Raw genomic sequence first — 21,712 nt, 5'->3', positions numbered from 1 at the left:
CAGGAATACATTAGCATAATTCAAAAGCTTATTTGGGGCTCAATCACTACGCCCTGTTTGGACGGGTGTTTTCGGCTGAAAATTAGAATTTGTGTTCATGAAATGATTCAATATGCAACAAAAGGCCTATCAGAATGACGGTGGCCCCTTGGTCAGTTTGACGTGTCCTCTAATTTGGTCCTCAATCATCTCATCTTGGGGTGACGGGAGCTGTGGGAATGTGTTTAGAATGCTGTCTGTCTGCCTGCACTGTTTTCCATTGGCCCTCTCTCCCCTTTAAACTCTCCTTGCCTCTGTAAGGCTATTTCATTTCTATGTTACACTCTTTGAAGTTGAAATCAAGGGTTTCTATTCACACCGGGATAGTGAGTGAATGGAATTGATTTTGTGTTGATGAAAGACAGACCTTTTAAATGTGTGTGTGTGTGTGTGTGTGTGTGTGTGTCAGAAGGTATTTTGTATAAGGGACAATTGTTCATGGAAAATAGCCACAGAATTGTTGAGTGTGTATGTGTGGCTATGTGTGTTTGTTGCTATTCTGTACTTGGTAATTTTTTACATGGCACACAGTTGCTTGATTTCCATGTGTGTGTGTGTGTGTGTGCATATTTCATTGCAAATTCAATACAATTAGGTTACCTCCTCTTTCATCATTCCAGAACATCTCTCCCCTTAAAAATGATTGGCCGAGCATCTGCATTTATCTTCTTTAAGGTTCAGGTTGAAGTACCGCAATCTCTCCATATCAATTATTGGTGATGCACAGCCAATCAGGGATCAAAGGGCCATGGGAGTGACGTGGACTGCAGATACACCCCACAGCCTTCTCCCTCCGAGGTCTGCATCTCAGCGTGGACAAACTGGAAGATTGTATGTTTTCTATAGTGTGGAGGCCATCTGTGTGTATCTACATTCATCAGCAGCCACGTAAAGGTAGAGAAGAACTTGATCTCCAGGAGAAATTGCTAGCAACACAACCACCCACCCACCCTCCCCCCCAACCACCCTCCCCCCCCCCCCCCCCCCCCCCCCCCCACGCCTGTCTGGGCCAGTAATCAGCATCCTGGTTCCGCCACGGAAAGATTTTCATTTAGATTTCCCAGGTTACAAATATTCATTGGAAGTGAATGAATATTTACATCAGGACCCCCTCGAATAGATTGAGCTATCCCTGCGCTTGTGATTTCTGATGAACACGCAGACAATTTACAAATGGCGGTGACACTTGCGATGTTGTGTCTGCTCCCGGTTCACCATGTTGCTCAGAGTCGTTTCATCACGCTACCAGCAGTGCACCTTTGGATTTGTATAAAGAAGTCTAAATGGACATCAAGACCCTGTTGTGTGTCTTCATGCTGATGAGCTGGGTCGACGCCCACATATTTATACACAGTGCCATGACATCATCAGGTTGTTTGAATTGTTTTATTATTCTTGAAATCAAATGTGTTACCTAACCCCAACGTATTCTCTTATGTTGCATTTCGTAAGAGAGCACACATTGCTCAGTCTTGCCTAAACTAATCTTCTAACCGTAGCTTTGCTGAGTCAGTCACAAGCAGGGAGAGAGAATGTGTGTGTGTGTGTGTGTGTGTGTGGTGCAGGAAAGGGGCACTGCGGACAGAGGAGAGGTAAAACATCAGGCCACTATGAGTCACTGTTGACTGAACACCATTAAAGGGCTATTTTTACACATGTTTAAGCTATGTTGTTCTTCCATTCTCTCTGTCCTTGGAGTAGAGTGCAGTATACAGAACCTACCAGACCAGCTAGGGATACAGACAGACTATGCCGGAAGAGGACTCAAACCAGAGTAAAGCTGGAGATCAGGACTGGTCTTTCTGATCTCCTCAGAACAGGAACAGCTGGACTGGAGCAAGGGTGCATGAAGGTCACTGACATGGCTGGCTGACACCAAATCGAACAAAATGGCCGTCAGGTTAGACAGGGCTACTGATGTGTCTTTTTACAGCTATGACGCTTCCCGACAGCAAAGATAGCAGGTTGGAAAAACACGGCAGGTCCCAGAGAGGGAACTGGAACAGGTGTCTCTGACAGCCACGAGCGAGAGACACACGGGGTATACTCAAGTTCCTTCCCCAGTGTTGAGGGTGGTGTCACCTTTACTAGTCTCCAGCGTGTGGGGAAGGAAACTTCTAGGAGGTACGGGGAAGTGGACCACGTCTCGGCCAATGTCGGACGACCCCGAAGGAGAGAATTGAAGGGAGAGAGAGGGAAGATGAGAGCGAGGAGGAGGAGGCGGAGAGATTTGCCAAGGTGTGTGTGTGTGCACTGTGGGGTCTGATGGGGACTCACTGGTCTGTTCTGTGAGCTGAACCCAGCTAGCAAACCAAGCGACATGGAACCCATTACCAAACGAGAAGAGGACCGCATGAAAGATGCAGTCAGAAAAATGATTTCCAATACAGCGTTATTTATTTATTTACCCAAGCAAGTCTTTGAGCAAATGGAGTGTGATAATAGTCCGTCTGCTACAGGGAGAGATTAAAAAATGAATGCAAAGCTTTTCTACGCGCGCCGGGGCCGCATCTGCCAAGGCTTATGTAAAGTACAAACAGCTAACCACCGCCGCCACAGTGATGGTGAACTCAACAGACCCTCTCCTCTCCTCCCTTTCTTTGGAAAGAGACTCAATACATGAAAACAATGGTGCAATAGCGAAGACGCGCTGCAGTTTGTCAGGTTTAGGACTTCAGAAATCTATACTTTAGTAACATTTACACAACACAATCACATTCAGGTCTATGTGTTATGGTGTAAAACTGTGAACTAACAGCAGAAGACTGTTCTGGAAATGCTCAGCCACTCATTTAGCTGACTAGTTACTTAATGATGTATTCACAGGCTTCTGGTTTCACCAGCATCAAGGTCACTACAATATGACGACAGTACTCCTTCCACAGAGTGGTGTGGACCGGCTTGTGTTTTCCTTGACTCCATTCACATGTGTGCGTGTGTGTGTCCAGTATGTCTGTAAATTGTGTGTTTGTCTGTCTGTATTGTCTATACTGAAAGTATGTGTATCTAGCGAGTGTGTGTGTGTGTGTGTGTGTATGTGTGTGCGAGCAGTCATTCCCCCAAGAGGCAAAATTTAAAAAGGCTCCACTTTGCTTGGCTTGTAGTATGACTACACCTGTCAGGTGACTACGGAGCAGATGGTCCAGTCCAAAAAACAGAACCTGCAGCACAGTAAGAGAGAGGGGGAGAGAGAGACAGAGAGACAGAGAGAGAGAGAGAGAGAGAGAGGGAGGGAGGGAGGGAGGGAGGGAGGGAGGGAGGGAGGGAGGGAGGGAGGGAGGGAGGGAGGGAGGGAGGGAGGGAGGGAGGGAGGGAGGGAGGGAGGGAGGGAGGGAGGGAGGGAGGGAGGGAGGGAGGGAGGGAGGGAGGGAGGGAGGGAGGGAGGGACAGCAGCTGTCTGTTTCTCTCTTCCCCTGGTTCTGTACACACGAGTCTCTGAAACAGCCTCAGCCCTATGCAGCAACTTGGAGGGCACAAGGACCTGGGGAATCAGCATCCTATGGCTGGCGTCATACATCAGGTCTTCTTATCCACTGTTGGTGTATTACAGTTTTACTGCAAGTATATTGTAATTAACGTGGGGTCATTATTACATAGGAGGATTCTGCTTTGGAACACAAAGATCTGTCTTCTGAGAAGTGTCAGTACTCTCAGATGTAAACACTCCAATCTTGGGAAACCTTCACACTAGTGTTGTCTATTTACTTCCTTTAGGTGACCTTTACAACACTATCTGGAGAACAGACACTCACAAATCCTAACCACACACACACACACACACTATGCAAGCTGGGCATTGAGAGGGCTACACACACAGTATACACACACAAAGACACCACACACCCACACAGACGCACGCATGTGCCCACACACACACACACAAACTCAACCCCCACAAACACATGGAAAATCCCATGTAGGAAGTAGCATGCGCACCACACATTTCCAGAAGCCTAGCGAGCGAGCAGCAGGGGTGAAAATAAACACTTGTGTTTGGAGGGGTAAACAGATCGAGTTGGAGAGGATTTATTAGAGGCACACAGCCTCCTTAGCCTGCTGCTGCTTCTTTTGTTGGAGGGAACTTCAGGAAGGTCTGAGCGCGAGGCAGACAGATAGAGGCAGACGGATAGAGGCGGACAGATAGAGGCAGACAGATAGGGGCAGATGGAGAGAGGCAGACAGAGAGAGGCAGACAGATAGGGGCAGACAGATAGAGGCAGACAGATAGAAGCAGACAGATAGGGGCAGACAGATAGGGGCAGACAGATAGGAGCAAACGGAGAGAGGCAGAGAGATAGGGGCAGACGGAGAGAGGCAGAGAGATAGGGGCAGACGGAGAGAGGCAAACGGAGAGAGAGGGCTTCGTCAAGAACGACCGCCAGTCAGAAACACTGCCGGCCCTCTCGAGTCGTGTCGACAACCGTCCGGTTCCGGAAGAAAATGGCGGTCGTGACAACGGCAACACCAACCGACAACAACAACACCACCCAGAGGCCGAGTGACACCGGCGGTTCTTTCTCCGGTACGGAAATCCCCAGCCTCCTGCTGCTTAGCAACCGTCTCCTCCATCGCTGTCGCTGTAATTAAGAGTGGAGGATGCCTCCGTGGCATCGCCTCGCATCCTCGTTAGGGAGTGAACTTTGCCAGGATGGTTGACGGGAGTGGGGCGGGCGCCGGCGGGCAGTCTTATTGATGGTGGCGGTAATGAGGTGCCCCCTGACGGGGCAGACAGAGCTGGAGCAGGTGTCACTGGCCTTGGGCTGAGGGAGAAGGCACCGTCATACCAAACGGCCACTTCTCATTCTCACCACCGGGACGTTGCCAAATGTCTTTGTTTGGGCGTGATTATTGAGTTGCTGTTCGCAGGGGGTGGAAATGTCTGGAAACGCAAATGTGCATCAGTGGGAGGAAAAATCGTCTTTTCTTATAAGACAGAGAGAAAGGGAGAAAGAGAGAGAGAGAGAGAGCGAGAGATGATTAAGAACATCAAACACCTAGATGAAAGAGAGAATGTGCAGATGCTGTGTTCCATCCAAGGAGCGATTGTCCGGGCAATTCACTCTTATTTCTCTGCAGTGCAGCAGGGGAAAGAACAGGGGGGGAAGCGTTGACGGCTTGCACTCTCCCATGTCATTATCATCCCATGCACTCTTTGATTCTAGCACACGGGCCACCTCCAACCCACTCACCTCTCCCCTTCTGACAGCCCCCCCCCCCACACACTTCCCCTCCCCCTCCCTCAACACTCTCTGACAGTGTGACCGGAGCAGAGAGAAGCCTCACGGAGAACAAACGTGAAGTACGCGGGGTACAGTGTGTGGCACAAACTGAAGACCGAGCCCTTTCAGTAGAGGTTGGCCGGGAGACCTATGACTTGAAGGAATTCCATCTGGATTTGGTTTGCCCATCTATGATTTGGTTCATAGACCTGGGCTGCTGACCCAAGCCCGTCCTCCTGTTTTGCTGGACAGCAGGGCAGACTCCAGCTCTCCTGATCCTAGCTGTGCTCAGCTGGAGTTAGGTCGGCACTGGCCAAATGGATCCCCGAGGGGTGGGTTCTCTGGTGGGCTCTCTGGCCGGGACACCCGAACCCGGCATGGCCAACTACAGTTTAGAAAAGACACGGTCCAGACCAGAGAGGCACGCGATTGGACAGAAGAGTAGAGAAGTTGTGCTAGTTGTGCACTTAGCCTGGAACAATGTTATGTTGCGTTAGCGGTGCCAGCAATAGCTCTCACTCTCCCCCTCTCTCCTTCGCCCTCTCTCCTTCCCCCTCTCTCCCTCTCTCTCCCCCTCTGTGTCCTCTTCGCTCTCCCCCTCTCTCTCCCCCTCTCTCCCCCTCCGTCTCCTTCTTGTAAATGAAGGCAGCTCTTGACACAGTATCAGTTTCACACATATTCCGTTTTGCCTCGTTTCCCCCCGATTTGAGAGTCTGATATGGAGCGTAGATATCATGTAGCAGTCTGACAGGCCCTCTAACCAGGCTTCCCAGTGCAGCAGGCCTTGTTCCGGGGGCTTTCAATTAGATTTAGCTAGCAGAGACCAGGAGATGGAGCATGATAATGAACATGGCTTTGGAAAATGAGCTCCACTAAAAAGGATAGATTGGATTGGTAGGATTTAACACGATATCAATACCTGTCTGGGAATGGACGAGGTCGTGGGGAATGACCCAGGCGGGGTCTGAACACTTTGGATGGGACTGAGCCAGGCATAGGACTCTCCTATGTGACTTTCCGGAAGGCTCCGGGGGTGGGAGAGAGGCTCCAGGTAAAGGAACCTTGGCAGCGGCCGGGAAGAGTGTCGTCAAAAAGTGCTTTTCGTTCTTAGCGTCTGTGTCACCGCTGCAGGGACACCAGATCCAGCTCGTCCATGCGTAAACGATTGTTTACCGGGACGTGCCGCTAAATGGCTCCCATATTTTGGAGAACTCTAGCGGCACAAATCAGTGTTCAGCTTGCTTCACTGATCTAAGATGAGACGACAAAAGGAGAAGCGGGGGAAGAGAAGAAGAAAATGTGCTCCGCCCCCGTGTGAAGGGATCGCCGAGGCAGGAGGCTGTCCATGGAGCACTGTCTGCCTGCTCTAAACAAGCAGAAACAAGCAGACTGACCCGTCTGGATGTCCCACATTTCATGAGTGGCCAGGGGGGCTGCGAGATCACTCTGAGTGACGATTACCACTGGACTTTGTTTTGACAACAGACTGTGTCTAGAAGCTGCCTCTGGTTAGAGAGAGACAAGAGTGGCTGGTGCAAAGAGCTGTGAAACACTGGTGACATTTTTGTATTGAGTATCGGAGCTATCGCTGTGAATCATTAGACTGAATAACTGGGCCTACTGAGGCGTTATATTATTTATATGTCTTTGTGGAGATTATCCAAGTCAAGAGAGAGAATCTGAGAGGTGTGCTGTAAACTGGGGGAAAAAATCACACGTTTTTCTCAACAAGTCAAACGTAAATGTGTTAATCACACACTTGAAGTAAAACTCATTCTCACATTGACCATCTCTCGTCCAAGATAATAATGTGGCAAGGATCTATTTAGAAGCATTTGTCCTCAAAGTTTATGAAGCGTGAAGCTAACAGCTTCTGGGGTTGCTCGTGGCAACAACATATCAAAGGACGACCAAAGGTCATTGGCCAGGGTGACGCCTGATTCTTCTCATGCATATTCAAAGAGGGGAACAGCAGCATGAGGCCACCAAAGGTGAGATCCTCCCCAACCCCTTGCCGTTCACCGAGTTGATTGATTGAAGGATGTTTTCAGCCGTAAAATCTTTCCTCTCCGCAGGGTGTTGGTCCCATTCCGGAGCAGCTGGGATGAGTGATGTGTCTAAGGAACAGGTGCTACTGGTTCAGAGGGCTGTCTCCACACATCAAGTTCCCAGTCCTCGGCCTCAACGAGACCTTTCTTCTCTCTTCGACTCGTCAGCCGTCTACTAAATAGGTCGTGTTTTCTGAGAGAGAAACACTCGCTGAACAGTGACATTGTTGATGTGATCGTAGATAGCCTCGTAGACACACTGGCTTTCTGATGAGGTTCTAAATAGGCTCCGTTTCTCCAGCCTACCAGACGCCACGGGCCAAGACTGTGTTAGAAACTGGAACAGAGAGAGGGCTGTGTGTGTGTGTGTGTGTGTGTGGTATGTGTGTGTATGTGTGGCCATGTGTCGGAAGGGAGGGGATCAGGATCAGACAGAGTGAGAACTGGAGTGAGAATGTACTATTAGACTCTGTGCAGGGCCCCACAAGGCTAGCAGTGTGTCAGTCTTATTCTACTGCAGTCATGCAGTCACTAGACTATACTGTACCTGTAAGAGCATCCCTCTGTCCTGTGAGCATGGCCATCAGACGTAATCACACACACAAACACACACACACACACACACACACACACAAGACCTCTGTCGGCCCAGAACACTCTCACTTCAATGATCAGTTCTTGAGATTCAATTAAAGGCCCTGTCAGAAGGTTTGGTGTGTGTGATTGCGTTTGTGTGTGTGTGTGTGTTAGAGCAGTGATCTGGTTTCCCCCTACCTTCTCTGAGATGTAATTACCAGAGCAGTGTTGCCAGGGGAGCCGGGAGGAGAAAGGAGGGCGGGGCGGAGAGGAGTGGGGAGGGGTTTGTGGGAATGGCCGGGGACAGGTGGCAAGGACTGTGGTCGGCGGCGTGTCTCGCTGACAGTAATTGGTCGTCTGAGAGGGGAACATGCAGGCAGACACGTGTAGCCCCAGAGCGCTGCTCCTCACATGACCGCCTTGCGTGTCAAACAGAGCCCAGAGACACTGAGAAACGACATGAAGACCCTTTACCTTGCACGCCCTCAGCCTGCTCTGGCTCTGGGTGAAACCATGTCTCTGAAGAGTCAGAGCATCAGCCCTCTAAACTAAAGCCCACAGCATGGAAGCTGAACCAGCTCAGCTCTGTGTGTGTGTGTGTGTGTGTGTGCAGGTGTGTCTGTGTGTGTGTGTCTAATCAACTTAAATTGTATTTGTAAAGCCCTTTTTACGAGCAGTGTCACAGACGGCTTCACATATGCCGATAGAACTGCACCTAAATCAATCTGAACCCTCAAGGAATATGTGTATGTACAGAACAAGTATGTGTGTGTGGGTGTGTATATATGTGTGTGTGTGTGTGTGTGTTGTCGGCATGTCTATATGAAGCTATAAGGTGTGTCTCCCTGGATCTCTGTTGGTTTATCTTGAATCCCCGCTTCTGTAATATCCCGGATCAGCACTTAGGGAGGGGCCATAACCTGGCAGCATTGTGTTCTGTCAGCCAAATGGTAATGAGTCTGGGACTGGTGCTTAAACTGGTACAGGGGCCCAACAGACCACAGGACCAACAATCAGCACACACAAAGACATCACATACACACAGGCGCGTGCCCACACACACACACACACACAGCCGCGTGCCCCCCCCCCCCCCCCACACACACACACACACACACACACAGGCTCAACTATTTGCCACTAAGTCTTCATCAGCGTGTCTGTTTCCCTTTCCGTTACCGTCGACAACCAAATATCTAGTAGTGTTACAGTGAACACGGTATGTGTCATCCCTTCAACAGGAGTCATTTCCGTGACTCCCTGCATCTCTAAACAACGTGACAGCTGTTCTTGTGGGACATACCATCCGTGCTACGCTGATATATTCACAAAGCCGCACCCCGACCCAATCCCGCAAGATCAGGATATGAAATAAAGATGAGCGTGAAATGCAACAAATTGCGTTCTGAGACGAGGGTAATATGAGAGAGAAAAAAGGGGAGATGGGAGGAGAGAGGGAGAGAGGAGAGAGTGGGAGAGATAGACAGAGAGAGGAGAGAGAAAGGAGAGAGAGGAGAGAGAGAAAGAGAGAGAGAGAGAGAGAGGGAGAGAGAGGGAGGGAGAGATGAGAGAGAGAGGGAGAGACAGGGAGGGAGAGAGAGAGAGAGAGAGAGAGAGAGAGAGAGAGAGAGAGAGAGAGAGAGAGAGAGAGAGAGAGAGAGAGAGAGAGAGAGAGAGAGAGAGAGAGAGAGAGAGAGAGAGAGAGAGAGAGAGAGAGAGGAGAGAGAGAGCAGACGTGAGTGAATGAGTGACGCTCATAGGAGTGAAAAATGAAGGCTGCAGTGACTGAGTCGCTTCGGGCAAGACAGTCAGCAATATAAACAGATAAATGAGTGCAGGGTAGAAAGCAAAAACGGGGAGAGAGCGTTCTTTCTCTATCTCTCTCTGCCTCGCACAACCTTTACAAACACACCGCACACACCGCACACTGAGAGATGGAGAGCCTGCCAGTGAACAGAGCAGGGAACAGACAGCCATCAGGCAAATCATCCCCAATCTGTATGCCACCGCAAGACGATGACACGCAGGGAACATGAGGTATGAGCTGTTGGAATGAGCCAAAGCAAGCCCTGCGACTCATAACAAAGTTAGCAAACAGATGTTACAGACAGCATACTAAGTGCTCGAGGTCAACGAGTGTTCCCTCTCCAGGAATAAGCGTCTGATTAAAGCCCACAGCATCCAAATTTATAGGCTTCTCTGAATTTTGTGTGGCAGGCCTTCGTCAGAGATGCTCTATCATTTACACAGTCTCTGAATTCAACATGCTTGTTTTGATGTTGTCAAACTTATCTGCATTTTACATTTGTCTTCCTTGCAGGATGTTTGACATTTTCCCTTTAAATGCATCACAAGAAATGGCAAGAAATGTTTGCCAAGATTAGTTTCTTCTTCACCTCAAGCTTTTAAAAGTCTCTCACGCCAGATACATCATCTGTCCAGCTGTTGGCCTCAAGGCTCCTCCCATCAGGTTATCCATCCACAAATCCCTCCAGCAGCCAGCCAATCAAGACAACTCATTAGACCCATAAAAAGCACATAAAAGAATGATGGAGCCTGACAAAGACCATCATCACAGTCACAATATGGGTCCCGTGTCATTAAACTCCACAAAGCAGGCTTGAGGAGTCTGGGAAATGATTCAACCATTTCCAAACTTGCATAAATTTATTTATGACAAAAGAAAGAGCATCCAAACTTTTAGAAGACGTCACAGACTTTTGTTAAAGGTACAATAGTTACGATTTTTTCAGTGAGATTTGTCCCCGGTAAACATGCTGAGTAAGCCAATGAGGCCCTCTGAGATTCGCTTGGCAACAAAGGTTTACAACTATCACAACACGGCAAAACCTTTAATATTTGGAGCGGCCCGTTACTTTCTAGCCAATTACTTTCCAGTAAACGTGTTCCAGCCAATCGCCTTTGGCAAGGCAAGCTTTCTTTCTTGTCTTATTTTCAATCCCACTGATAACCAAACTGGAGCTGGAGGAAAGCAAGGGAGTTCTGACAAGAATTGGGGGCGCTGTTTCTAATGTTTACATTTATTTTATTATATTACTTAGTGCAGCTTTAAATCATACAATCATTTCTCATGATTCGAGGCCCTTAGTTTTAGCACACACACACAAAAATGCATCTAGAATCTATCTTGAGTAGAACAAATGAACTAAAATGGGCTAAAAAATACAAATTATTTTTTGGGTGAAATTAAGAGAGCATTAGGACAGAAATGTCTGTAATCCTGTCATTATGCGAACAAATGAAACCAGTCAGTCTGTCTGAGGAATGGAGTGTAATGAAGAAAAGAATAAAGATAATGGCAATAAATAGAGCTACATAATGAACAGTCAGTCCCATCACAGCTCTAATGTGTTTCATTTAGAATAATCTTAAAGAGCAATCCGAGACATCTACTGTTGATTACACATGCTCACCAACCCAAACAAAGCTGGGCACGGACTGGGAGTATGTTGTGAGGCTGTGCTGTGGAGGTGCATCCATGTGTGTATGGGACAGTACCCAGGAGCCAGCTCCTACCTTCTGCCACCCAGCACCACACAGGCCTGGAACACAGGCCTGGAACACATGCAAGGTCACAGTGAGCAGGGTATGGGAGACCTGGCTCTCTCTCTCACACACACACACACACACACACACTCACTTGAGAAACATGGGCAGATGGGCGCGCTACGCTGAATGGCTGGAGTACTGTGCTCATGTGACCCCTGGTGGCCCAGGTTCCTGAAAGTGACGATGTGTTTCCAGGGGGTCACATCTGTCATGGGCCAGGGCCCCTGGGGGCCCAGAGGGGACAGAGACACACCTGGGATGTGAATGTTCTCACCGCACAGACCGAGGACACTCACTTCCACACACTCACCTCACACTACCACACACCAACATGGCAGCCTCTCACCTCACATTACCACACACCAACATGGCAGCCTCTCACCTCACATTACCACACACCAACATGGCAGCCTCTCACCTCACACTACCACACACCAACATGGCAGCCTCTCACCTCACACTACCACACACCAACATGGCAGCCTCTCACCTCACATTACCACACACCAACATGGCAGCCTCTCACCTCACATTACCACACACCAACATGGCAGCCTCTCACCTCACATTACCACACACCAACATGGCAGCCTCTCACCTCACATTACCACACACCAACATGGCAGCCTCTCACCTCACATTACCACACACCAACATGGCAGCCTCTCACCTCACATTACCACACACCAACATGGCAGCCTCTCACCTCACACTACCACACACCAACATGGCAGCCTCTCACCTCACACTACCACACACCAACATGGCAGCCTCAGAGCAGGGCTGGATTCTTTCTTTTTTTTGGAAGGGACCAAAGTCTTTCAGAGAGGATTGTCTACCGTTTTAAAAATCTTATTACGGAGGGGTTAGTGTGTGTTGTTGTGTGTGTGTGTGTGTGTGTGCTTTGATGGTGTGTACACACTTGCGCAAGCCTGAGTGTGCCTGTCTAAAATGAGATGTTGACAGAGTGACATTGGCAAGCCTATTTGTTATTGATCCCGTCTCTGGCTGAAACAGCGTCTGTCAGCACTACAGGGCCCCCACCCCCCACAGCGCCCCCCCCCCCCCCCCCGCCCCCACAGTCCCCCCTTCCCAACCCCACTCACTTCCTGGCTCCCTGAGAGCAAGCCCACTCTGGGAATATTCATGAGCGTTCCAAACAGTCTGCTGAAATGATAAGAACCCTGACAAATCACTCAGTCCACCGGCAAGTCGAACGGCCAAGCCTCAGCGGGCACCTGGAGGTCACTAGATTGACTACAGGCAGCCAGACTCAAAAGTCTGCCTTCACCAGTAAACACCTTTCCACCTGAAGGAAAACATTCCTATTAGTACACCTCCTGCAGGCTGACTTGTTGTGAAACTCACTGGCATGGAACACAGAATGTTGAAATGTGGATTGTCGATTTTTAAAAGGTGCTGTGTTTACCATCTATAAACATTATTTTTTGTTGTTGTGGCTGAGGACAAGAAAATCCCTGGTCAGGGTTTTCAGAAGAGCATAAGGGGATAACAAAGACACTGGAATTGTTTGATCCTTTAAACACACTTATTTTTGTTACCCGCGTGACCTTTTGGTGCTTCAATCAATAAACAAACAATCTTCGCAGCGCAAAAAGAACCACAATAGAAGCTCTGAGATTTTTAAACTTTTCCTGATGGCATTTAGCCATTGCGCCACAAGCACTTGTTTGGAAAAGGTCACACTCAAAAGCAGTGTCTCACAGTGTCTCTCTCTCTCCCTCTCTCTCCCAATCTCTCCCCCACATGCGCTCATTCTACTCTCAACCACTCTCTGCTAATTAAAGTGTCTTACATGAAAAGCCACAACTTCGACTGAATGTAGGAGCGCACCTCTAGACAAGGTGAGCCCACAGGGCCAGCAGCCATGGGAGCAGATGAAGGGTTAGTCCAGTGAAGGGAGCAGGGCTTTGAGAGGGCCTTGGGGGTTGAAGAGGGCACACCAGCTGGCATGTTGGCACAGCCCAGACAGCGCAGAGCACCGTAGGGAACAGGTGTTCTGGGACCAAATACACCACCAAGAAATCAGAATTCTGCTAGATTATGCAGTCCCCCCCACCATTTCTAGGCCTTAACCTTGCCCTAGCCCTGATCTTAACCTTGCCCTAGCCCTGATCTTAACCTTGCCCTAGCCCTAATCTTAACCTTGCCCTAGCCCTGATCTTAACCTTGCCCTAGCCCTAATCTTAACCTTGCCCTAGCCCTGATCTTAACCTTGCCCTAGCCCTAATCTTAACCTTGCCCTAGCCCTAATCTTAACCTTGCCCTAGCCCTAATCTTAACCTTGCCCTAGCCCTGATCTTAACCTTGCCCTAGCCCTAATCTTAACCTTGCCCTAGCCCTAATCTTAACCTTGCCCTAGCCCTGATCTTAACCTTGCCCTAGCCCTAATCTTAACCTTGCCCTAGCCCTGATCTTAACCTTGCCCTAGCCCTAATCTTAACCTTGCCCTAGCCCTGATCTTAACCTTGCCCTAGCCCTGATCTTAACCTTGCCCTAGCCCTGATCTTAACCTTGCCCTAGCCCTGATCTTAACCTTGCCCTAGCCCTGATCTTAACCTTGCCCTAGCCCTGATCTTAACCTTGCCCTAGCCCTGATCTTAACCTTGCCCTAGCCCTGATCTTAACCTTGCCCTAGCCCTGATCTTAACCTTGCCCTAGCCCTGATCTTAACCTTGCCCTAGCCCTGATCTTAACCTTGCCCTAGCCCTAATCTTAACCTTGCCCTAGCCCTAATCTTAACCTTGCCCTAGCCCTGATCTTAACCTTGCCCTAGCCCTGATCTTAACCTTGCCTTAGCTCTAGTATAAACCTTGCCCTAGCCCTGATCTTAACCTTGCCCTAGCCCTGATCTTAACCTTGCCTTAGCCCTAATATAAACCTTGCCCTAGCCCTGATCTTAACCTTGCCTTAGCCCTAATATAAACCTTGCCCTAGCCCTGATCTTAACCTTGCCCTAGCCCTGATCTTAACCTTGCCCTAGCCCTGATCTTAACCTTGCCCTAGCCCTAATATTAACCTTGCCATAGCCCTAATCTTAACCTTGCCCTAGCCCTAATCTTAACCTTGCCTTAGCTCTAGTATAAACCTTGCCCTAGCCCTGATCTTAACCTTGCCCTAGCCCTGATCTTAACCTTGCCTTAGCCCTAATATAAACCTTGCCCTAGCCCTGATCTTAACCTTGCCTTAGCCCTAATATAAACCTTGCCCTAGCCCTGATCTTAACCTTGCCCTAGCCCTAATATAAACCTTGCCCTAGCCCTGATCTTAACCTTGCCTTAGCCCTAATATAAACCTTGCCCTAGCCCTGATCTTACCCTTGCCTTAGCCCTAATATAAACCTTGCCCTAGCCCTAATCTTAACCTTGCCCTAGCCCTAATCCTAACCATAACCATAGCCCTAAACCTTAAATAATGTCTCCCAGAATAAGCAAGCATAATGTATGCATCACAGTGAAGGACTATAGTTCCAATTTCAGACAGAAAGATGAGTCAGAGACGATGTCTCTCGCCCTGCTACGCTCGCTCACCAGGACATAGACGACTCTCAAGAACGCTGCGCAAAGCAAACTCCACCGGAAGATGCTAATATGGGTCTCTTTAAGGCAGCCCTCTCTCCTGCATTCATCCCCCTATCTCTTCCTCCCTCCCTCCCCTCTCTCTTTCCCTTCCTCCCATCCTTCCCCTGACAGCCATCCCTTTGTCTGGCAGGGTTGACAACATTGAAATCCAATCTGTCACCTGGGGTCCCTGTAGGAATCCTCCATTATTATGCAGCAAAAGCAAACATTCTCTGGGCAATAGAACCAAATAGACAGGGAGGGGGGGGGGGGGGGGATCCTCTCCACCTCACGGCAGACAAAACCTGGCTTTGACTTTCTCATGCGCCCAGGGGCTTTAACCATCCTCGCTCAATTGTCTAATTCAGGGAACGCGCTCTTGCTGATTGGTGGTTTATGAGGCTCATATTGTTCACTTGACGGAGAGATAAGATGAATAAGGGCCTATTAGCGGACACGTTGATGACAAGATGATAACATGTTGCTGGTCATGAAAGAGACACATATTTAGAGCCTGGGGGAGAAGTGATAAAAGCTGAATTTAAGAGAGAAAGGGGTAGCAAAGGATAGGGAGATATGCCCAAACGGTACCAAAGAAGAGACAGAACAAACACACAGAAAAAGAACAGTTGTGAGAATGGGACGACCCTTAACCCCAGCACACCACGTAAAAGCCAAATACCACAGCTACCCCCCCCCACACACACACACCCCATCTGCCCTCAAATTTCACCTTCCTGTCACCCTTGCTTTATGGAAATGCCATCGCAAATTGAGATCAGCAGCAGTTTGTGCATCGCTGACATTTCCTGCCACGTCGTTCACAAAGGTCAGCCCACACCTGAAGGCTGGGGGCCGCAGGAGAGGCTGCGGGGACTGGGGTGGTCAGCTTCCAGATGGGTGAGTCCACTAGGTGCTGGTACTACACTCAACCATAGCTACAGGACTGTGGAATACTGAACCATTAGCTGGAACAGAGGTTCAATGAGAGGATGCTTCATCTCGATGTCATTGTGACTCAAATCCTTGGAGAGATTGGCCTGGTGACCCGTCCTTGACTCATTCAAGTCACCATGGCGACTTGTGACACGTGCAGGTTGGGATCTGTCACCGCTCATCAGTGTCCTTTCAGAAACTGATAGAATCATCCCAGTATGTCGCCAGGCTGGCATGAAAACAATCCAATCACTGATAAATACCTCAAGTGTGATCCAGTCACAATCAACCTTCCTGATGGCAGATTGAGGCTGGATTATAATGACGTGCGCAATAGTGCAGAGAAATTAAATTGAGTTGTTTTTAGCGGCTGTTGGAAACAATAAGATCAAAAGGATTGATGCAGTATACAGTGAGAAGCCAGTCATCCAATCAGACTGACAGTGGTACCAGAGTCAGAGAAGAGATGCAACCGTTAGAAGACAACACTGGCTTCACAGCCTACATGTGACCAAGACCAGTGGACTGAAACGGCATTAAATCCAAGGTAAATGAACCCTGTGGTTCACCATCAACCCCTTGGATGAACTCATTCATCAGCAGAGCATCAGACTCAGCAGATGATTCTCTCATGCATGATACTTTCTCACATGTCATTTGACGGCACATGATTGCAACCATGGCCTGGTCATGACCTAACACATATATGTCATCGCAAGTATCAAAGGGCACACACACACATTCACTCACTCTCTCTCACAAACACACACACATTCAAACACATACACACACATACACACACACAACCGATGGATACATTCAGCCGGAATGAAGGGGATTTGGAGATGTAAAGTTCACCTTTACTCCATGCAGATGGTTATCAGGAGCTGTCCAGGTGTCTAACAGGGGAGGGAAGTATTGATCCTGATCAACCTTGCTGATAACTCTCTGGCAGGCTGGAACATATGCTGGGTAGGGCCTCCACCCCAGCCTCCATCCCGGCCTCCACCCCGGCCTCCACCCCGGCCTCCACACCAGCCTCCACACCAGCCTGGACAGCTGTCTGCTATCCCCAGTACACCTGGTTATTTCAGTAATAAAACTTGAGATAAAAAAGGGCCGTATCAAAGTCAACACGGTGTCTAGGGAGCCAGGGCTCTCTCTGGTTGGCTGTGACAGGGGCTCAGCTCTGATTGGCTGTGACAGGGGCTCAGTGAAGGCCACTAGGTGGCTGACAGCATGCCTGTCCAGACAGGACCTGGAAAACCACTGGGTCGATAGTGGAGCATTTAGGTCATGCTCACTGTGCATGCTGTACACTGAAAGGGATGCACTGGGGCAGTTTCAGAACTCAGTCAGATAAGCGGCCAGACAATTCCTCATCACCCTTGAGAGTCCACAAATAAATAATGTCCTCCTGCCAACAGCTAAAGGGGATATTACATGAAATCTGCCATCAGCAACTAAGTCTCTAAGTTTTACACAGGAGAGAGAGAGACGAAGAGAGAGATAAAAGAGAATGAGAGAGAGGGAGAGAGAAAAGGAGAATGAGAGGGAGAGGTAGAGAGCGAGAGAAAGAGAGAAGAGGAATGATTCAGCAAAACAGAATGCAGCTTGTGTTCCTTCCATGAGTCTCCCGTTGCTGTGACTACAGTACACACTGCTGTTCCAGTCGCCCATAGCTACACTTCCCAGGACATGATGACACATTGGAGGCCCAAGGTTGGTAAAGCTTTTAGCCAGACTTTAGCTGCTGTCCTGGCAGGCTCACCTGAGATGGAGACGGTGAGAGCAGGCCCAGTCTCTGCCGCCAGGGTCGTTGTGGAGAACGTTGATTCGTTTTCAGCACAGAGCATGACGTATAAGGGGATTTCTAGGTGAATGGTAAAGAGCCCCAGTTCTTAGCCCAGTAGTCTGAGTCATGCTTGGCCGACTTTCTACCTTAGACACTCTCCTGTCTGTTGAATATAGTATCAGAACCTCCATGATCTAGAAACATCTAGAATATTCATCGTGATGTCTTATGTGAACAACCATGTGGGTGGGTTTTTCTTTCTTGTCACAGAGAATGAAAATATTACCTAAGAATTTTGACTTCATATGTGTGTGTGTCTCTCAGTCTGTGGAGTGCATTTGTGTGTGTGGAACAGTGTGTGTGTGTGTGTGTGTGTGTGTCTGTGTGTGGAACAGTGTTTGAGTGTGTTTTGGGGGGCATGTTTGTTTGTGCATCTGTGTCTATGTTTTAATACTTCTTAGTACCACATATCTGTGTGTATTGGGCAGGGAAGCTGGACTGGACCCAAGCCCCCCCCCCCCCCCACACACACACACACACACACACACACACCCCCAGCAGGAGGCTACATCTGGAGCAGCAAATCTGGTGTCCCTGCCTTACATAACAGCTATGTGACGCAGGCAGGACAAGCATAGCACAAAGGCCGGCTGCCTTTCTCTGTGTGTGTGTGTGTGTGTGTGTGTGTGTGTGTATGTGTGTGTACGTATATGAGGCATGTGTGCTCATGTCCTTTTAAATGAGCTGTGCAGCAAAAACCTATAATGTATATAGCAGTATCCTCAGGTGATTCTAAGAGCCTATTTGCTAGGATTGGGTCAACACCGTTCACATTGTTTACTTTCAATTAATTCACCAATGAAAATGTGTGTCTGAGTATGTTTGAGCGTCTCTATCTTTCAACAAAGGCTGAAGTGGGGAAACCAATAAGCCCCGGCAAAGAATACCATTTCCTTTAAATAATTACGTCCCGCTACAAATTCAGCAAACAATTCTCTGGGGATGGAGGGGATATCAATGAAAATGTGTTTGTCTGAAAGGCTGTAAACACATATTTGAATGCTGCTTGTCTGGAGGAACTCTTTTCCGATGCATGAGTGCATAATGGGTATAATATTGTTGAAACATGTCATTAGTACACCTGCCTCATCAGTTGAACTACAGACAGTAGGTGGGTTAGAGTGCACTGCAGGATACTGCACACGTCAAATCTAAAGTGTTTTTGCTGATTCAGCAAGTGTGCTTTTAAAATAAAATGACACGGAATTGAAGACATAGAAAGATATGAAGTCCAATTTAAATAAAATACATATGTATGTGCATTTTAACATAGGGCACGTCTCCTCCGTTTCTGAATGAGTAGCGTAGTGAAAAGACGTACCACGACAGGGGACTTAGTTGAAACTCACAATGTCCATTAAAACCAGAAGTTGTTTCAGAGCCGGGGCCCTGGAGATACAGAGCACCATGTAACCGTTGGGCTGGTGTATGTGGAAGCATGTTCCTGTCGTTCCATATCAGATGAAAGACATAGGAAAAGGATGGGTTGAGCAGCCCTCCCTGGGAGCCACAATCGTGCATTGTACCTTTAAGAGGTGTGAGCGCCCGTATGTATGCGTGAGTGTGTGTGCGTGTGAGTGTGTGCATTTGATCCCCGTACACCTCATCCCCTTGGCGTATCACCACATGTTGTTCATGTGGGATTCTCACATGGTGAGAGTGTGCTTGACTTGCAGCAGTCGCTGGTTGGGAAGTGATAGAGAGAGACAGAGAGAGAGAGAGAGAGAGAGAGAGAGAGAGAGAGAGAGAGAGAGAGAGAGAGAGAGAGAGAGAGAGAGAGAGAGAGAGAGAGAGAGAGAGAGAGAGAGAGAGAGAGAGAGAGAGAGAGAGAGAGAGAGAGAGAGAGAGAGAGAGAGAGAGAGAGAGAGAGAGAGAGAGACAGACAGAAAGACAGACAAAGAGAGAGAGACAGAGACACAGAGGCAATAGTAAGATGAGGGGCTTGAGGGATGTTGATGTGGAGTAAAGACAGACAGGTGTATCTGATTAAGAGAATTGGCCAAATGCCAGGGAATTGTAACGGCTGTTGCTCCTTTGGGGGGAACAAAAAAGAAAATCCGACAAAATACAAAGGGAAGTGAAAGCTGGAGGCAATACAGTAGCCTTTTCATTCAGAACTTGATGGCACCTTCCAGACTGTGAAATCGATGGCTGTATGGCAGCTTGTGTGTGTGTGTGTGTTGGTCAGTTGTGTGTGTGTATTAGTACCTACCAGGCAAACATCCCAGCACTATGGTTGTAAACATGTCAAACTCTGACAAGGCTCCAAATTGAAAATGAGATTTGACTCTCCAAACTATCACAGATCAGTTTGTATGTATGCTATAATGCCCTACAATCTTATGTAATCAGTGAGAATAAGGTGATGACCAGAAAGTCTTTATCTGCAGTTCCGGGCCTTAATTCAGAAAGCATATGTACTCTGCAAAATACTGTTCTGTGTTCTGTGTGTGTGTGTATGTGTGTTTACAACATCTACTCTTGTGATTCCACGTGCCACTGCATCAATATACATGAGATGCAAAGTCTTTAAAAATTGAGCGTGCATTAATAAGAAAACACCAGCTATCTCCGGAGCGTCTACAGTACTGCATAAACTCTGCTCCCACAAGACAACTTATTTGCAATGCAAATTTGAATTTTAGTTTGCCCCCCCCCCCCCCTTCCTCCACTGACACCGCTTCATTTGAGTGGTGTCTTTCAGTTCGTACGAGCAACAGGTGTCCTGGGTGAACTGCATGCTGGGAGACGAGGCCTATCAAAAAGCTTTCTTCACGCTGTTTGGTAATGTTTGGTTTGAGCCGGCCTTCTGTGGCTGTGGCCGTGCCCTGTGTTGTTGTGTTGGTCTGGGACGCGGCACAGAGAGCAGTGGGAGGGGCGGCCATTGAATTATTGAATGAGCACATCAGGTGTTTGACTGGCTGACGTACTGGAGGGATACTTCTGTTGGTTAATGAGGACTCCCTGTGGATGTTCCTCTAATACCGGGCCATCGGGTCTAGAGATGCTCGAGTGACAAGCAGGTTAAGTTTCCATTTTGATGTGTTTTAACACACAGGGCTTATGTGCAACTGTGTGACTGATGGAGTAGAAAGTGCAGCAACACTAGCCATTAGCTCTGTTACACCTGTCTATGTCTGCAGGGAAATTAGACCTGGTAGAAATAACACCAATCCCGGGAATCACGCTTTGCAGAAAATAACATAATTTCATGGAGCATTTGGCACATTTATAGGCATTTAAACCAATGCATTATGCCCTGCTTTCAGTTATGTTTTAGAAGCACTCTGGCCATGACAAAGAGACGAGAGACAAAGATAAGTGAGAGAAAGACAAGGACTTGTAAGTCTCTAAAGGACTGCTCTCCAGGAGTAGGGGCTCTCAGGCTCTGTCTTGATCTCCAAAAGCTCCAGACATTAGCTGGACAGCACCACCTCACTTAAAGGCCACATGAAAAGCTTAGGTTGTGACCAGACGGACGTTTACAAGACGTGGTCAGTTACATTTCGATTCCCGGTTGTGTCAAATGACGTTGTGTCCTTGGGCAAGGCGTTTCACCCTCCTTCCCTCTGGGGGAATGTCCCTGTACTTACTGTAAGTCGCTCTGGATAAGAGCGTCTGCTACATGACTCAATGACTAAATGTAAATGTACATGTGCGTTGATTTCGAGACGATAGAGCCAATACGTGAGATTACACCATCAGTTGAACTGGACATGAAAACACAGAGCAGCTGGACCAGACTAAATCAGTGTTTCCATCCTGTGCTTCCCCCTCTCATAGGCTTGGCACCGAACAAGAAATCTCCCGATTGGTTGGCTTGACCTTGTGTCAAACACAGGACAAGTACAAAGGCGTTGTTCATTATTTACGAGGCGGTGGTCTGGC

General features: G+C 48.4%; 1 protein-coding gene across 1 annotated transcript in view; it reads right to left on the bottom strand.

Annotated features, from left to right (window-relative positions):
• The window catches only part of nrg3a (neuregulin 3a), a 186,847-nt gene that overhangs the window by 128,567 nt on the left and 36,568 nt on the right, over positions 1-21,712 (bottom strand). The gene's annotated exons all lie outside the window — the stretch shown is intronic.

Source organism: Hypomesus nipponensis, chromosome 11 (assembly GCF_054491055.1).
Source record: "Hypomesus nipponensis isolate SF chromosome 11, ASM5449105v1, whole genome shotgun sequence".
Classification (NCBI taxonomy): domain Eukaryota; kingdom Metazoa; phylum Chordata; class Actinopteri; order Osmeriformes; family Osmeridae; genus Hypomesus; species Hypomesus nipponensis.
The sequence above is the reverse complement of the archived record's forward strand: the minus strand, read 5'-3'. Positions and strand labels throughout refer to the sequence as shown.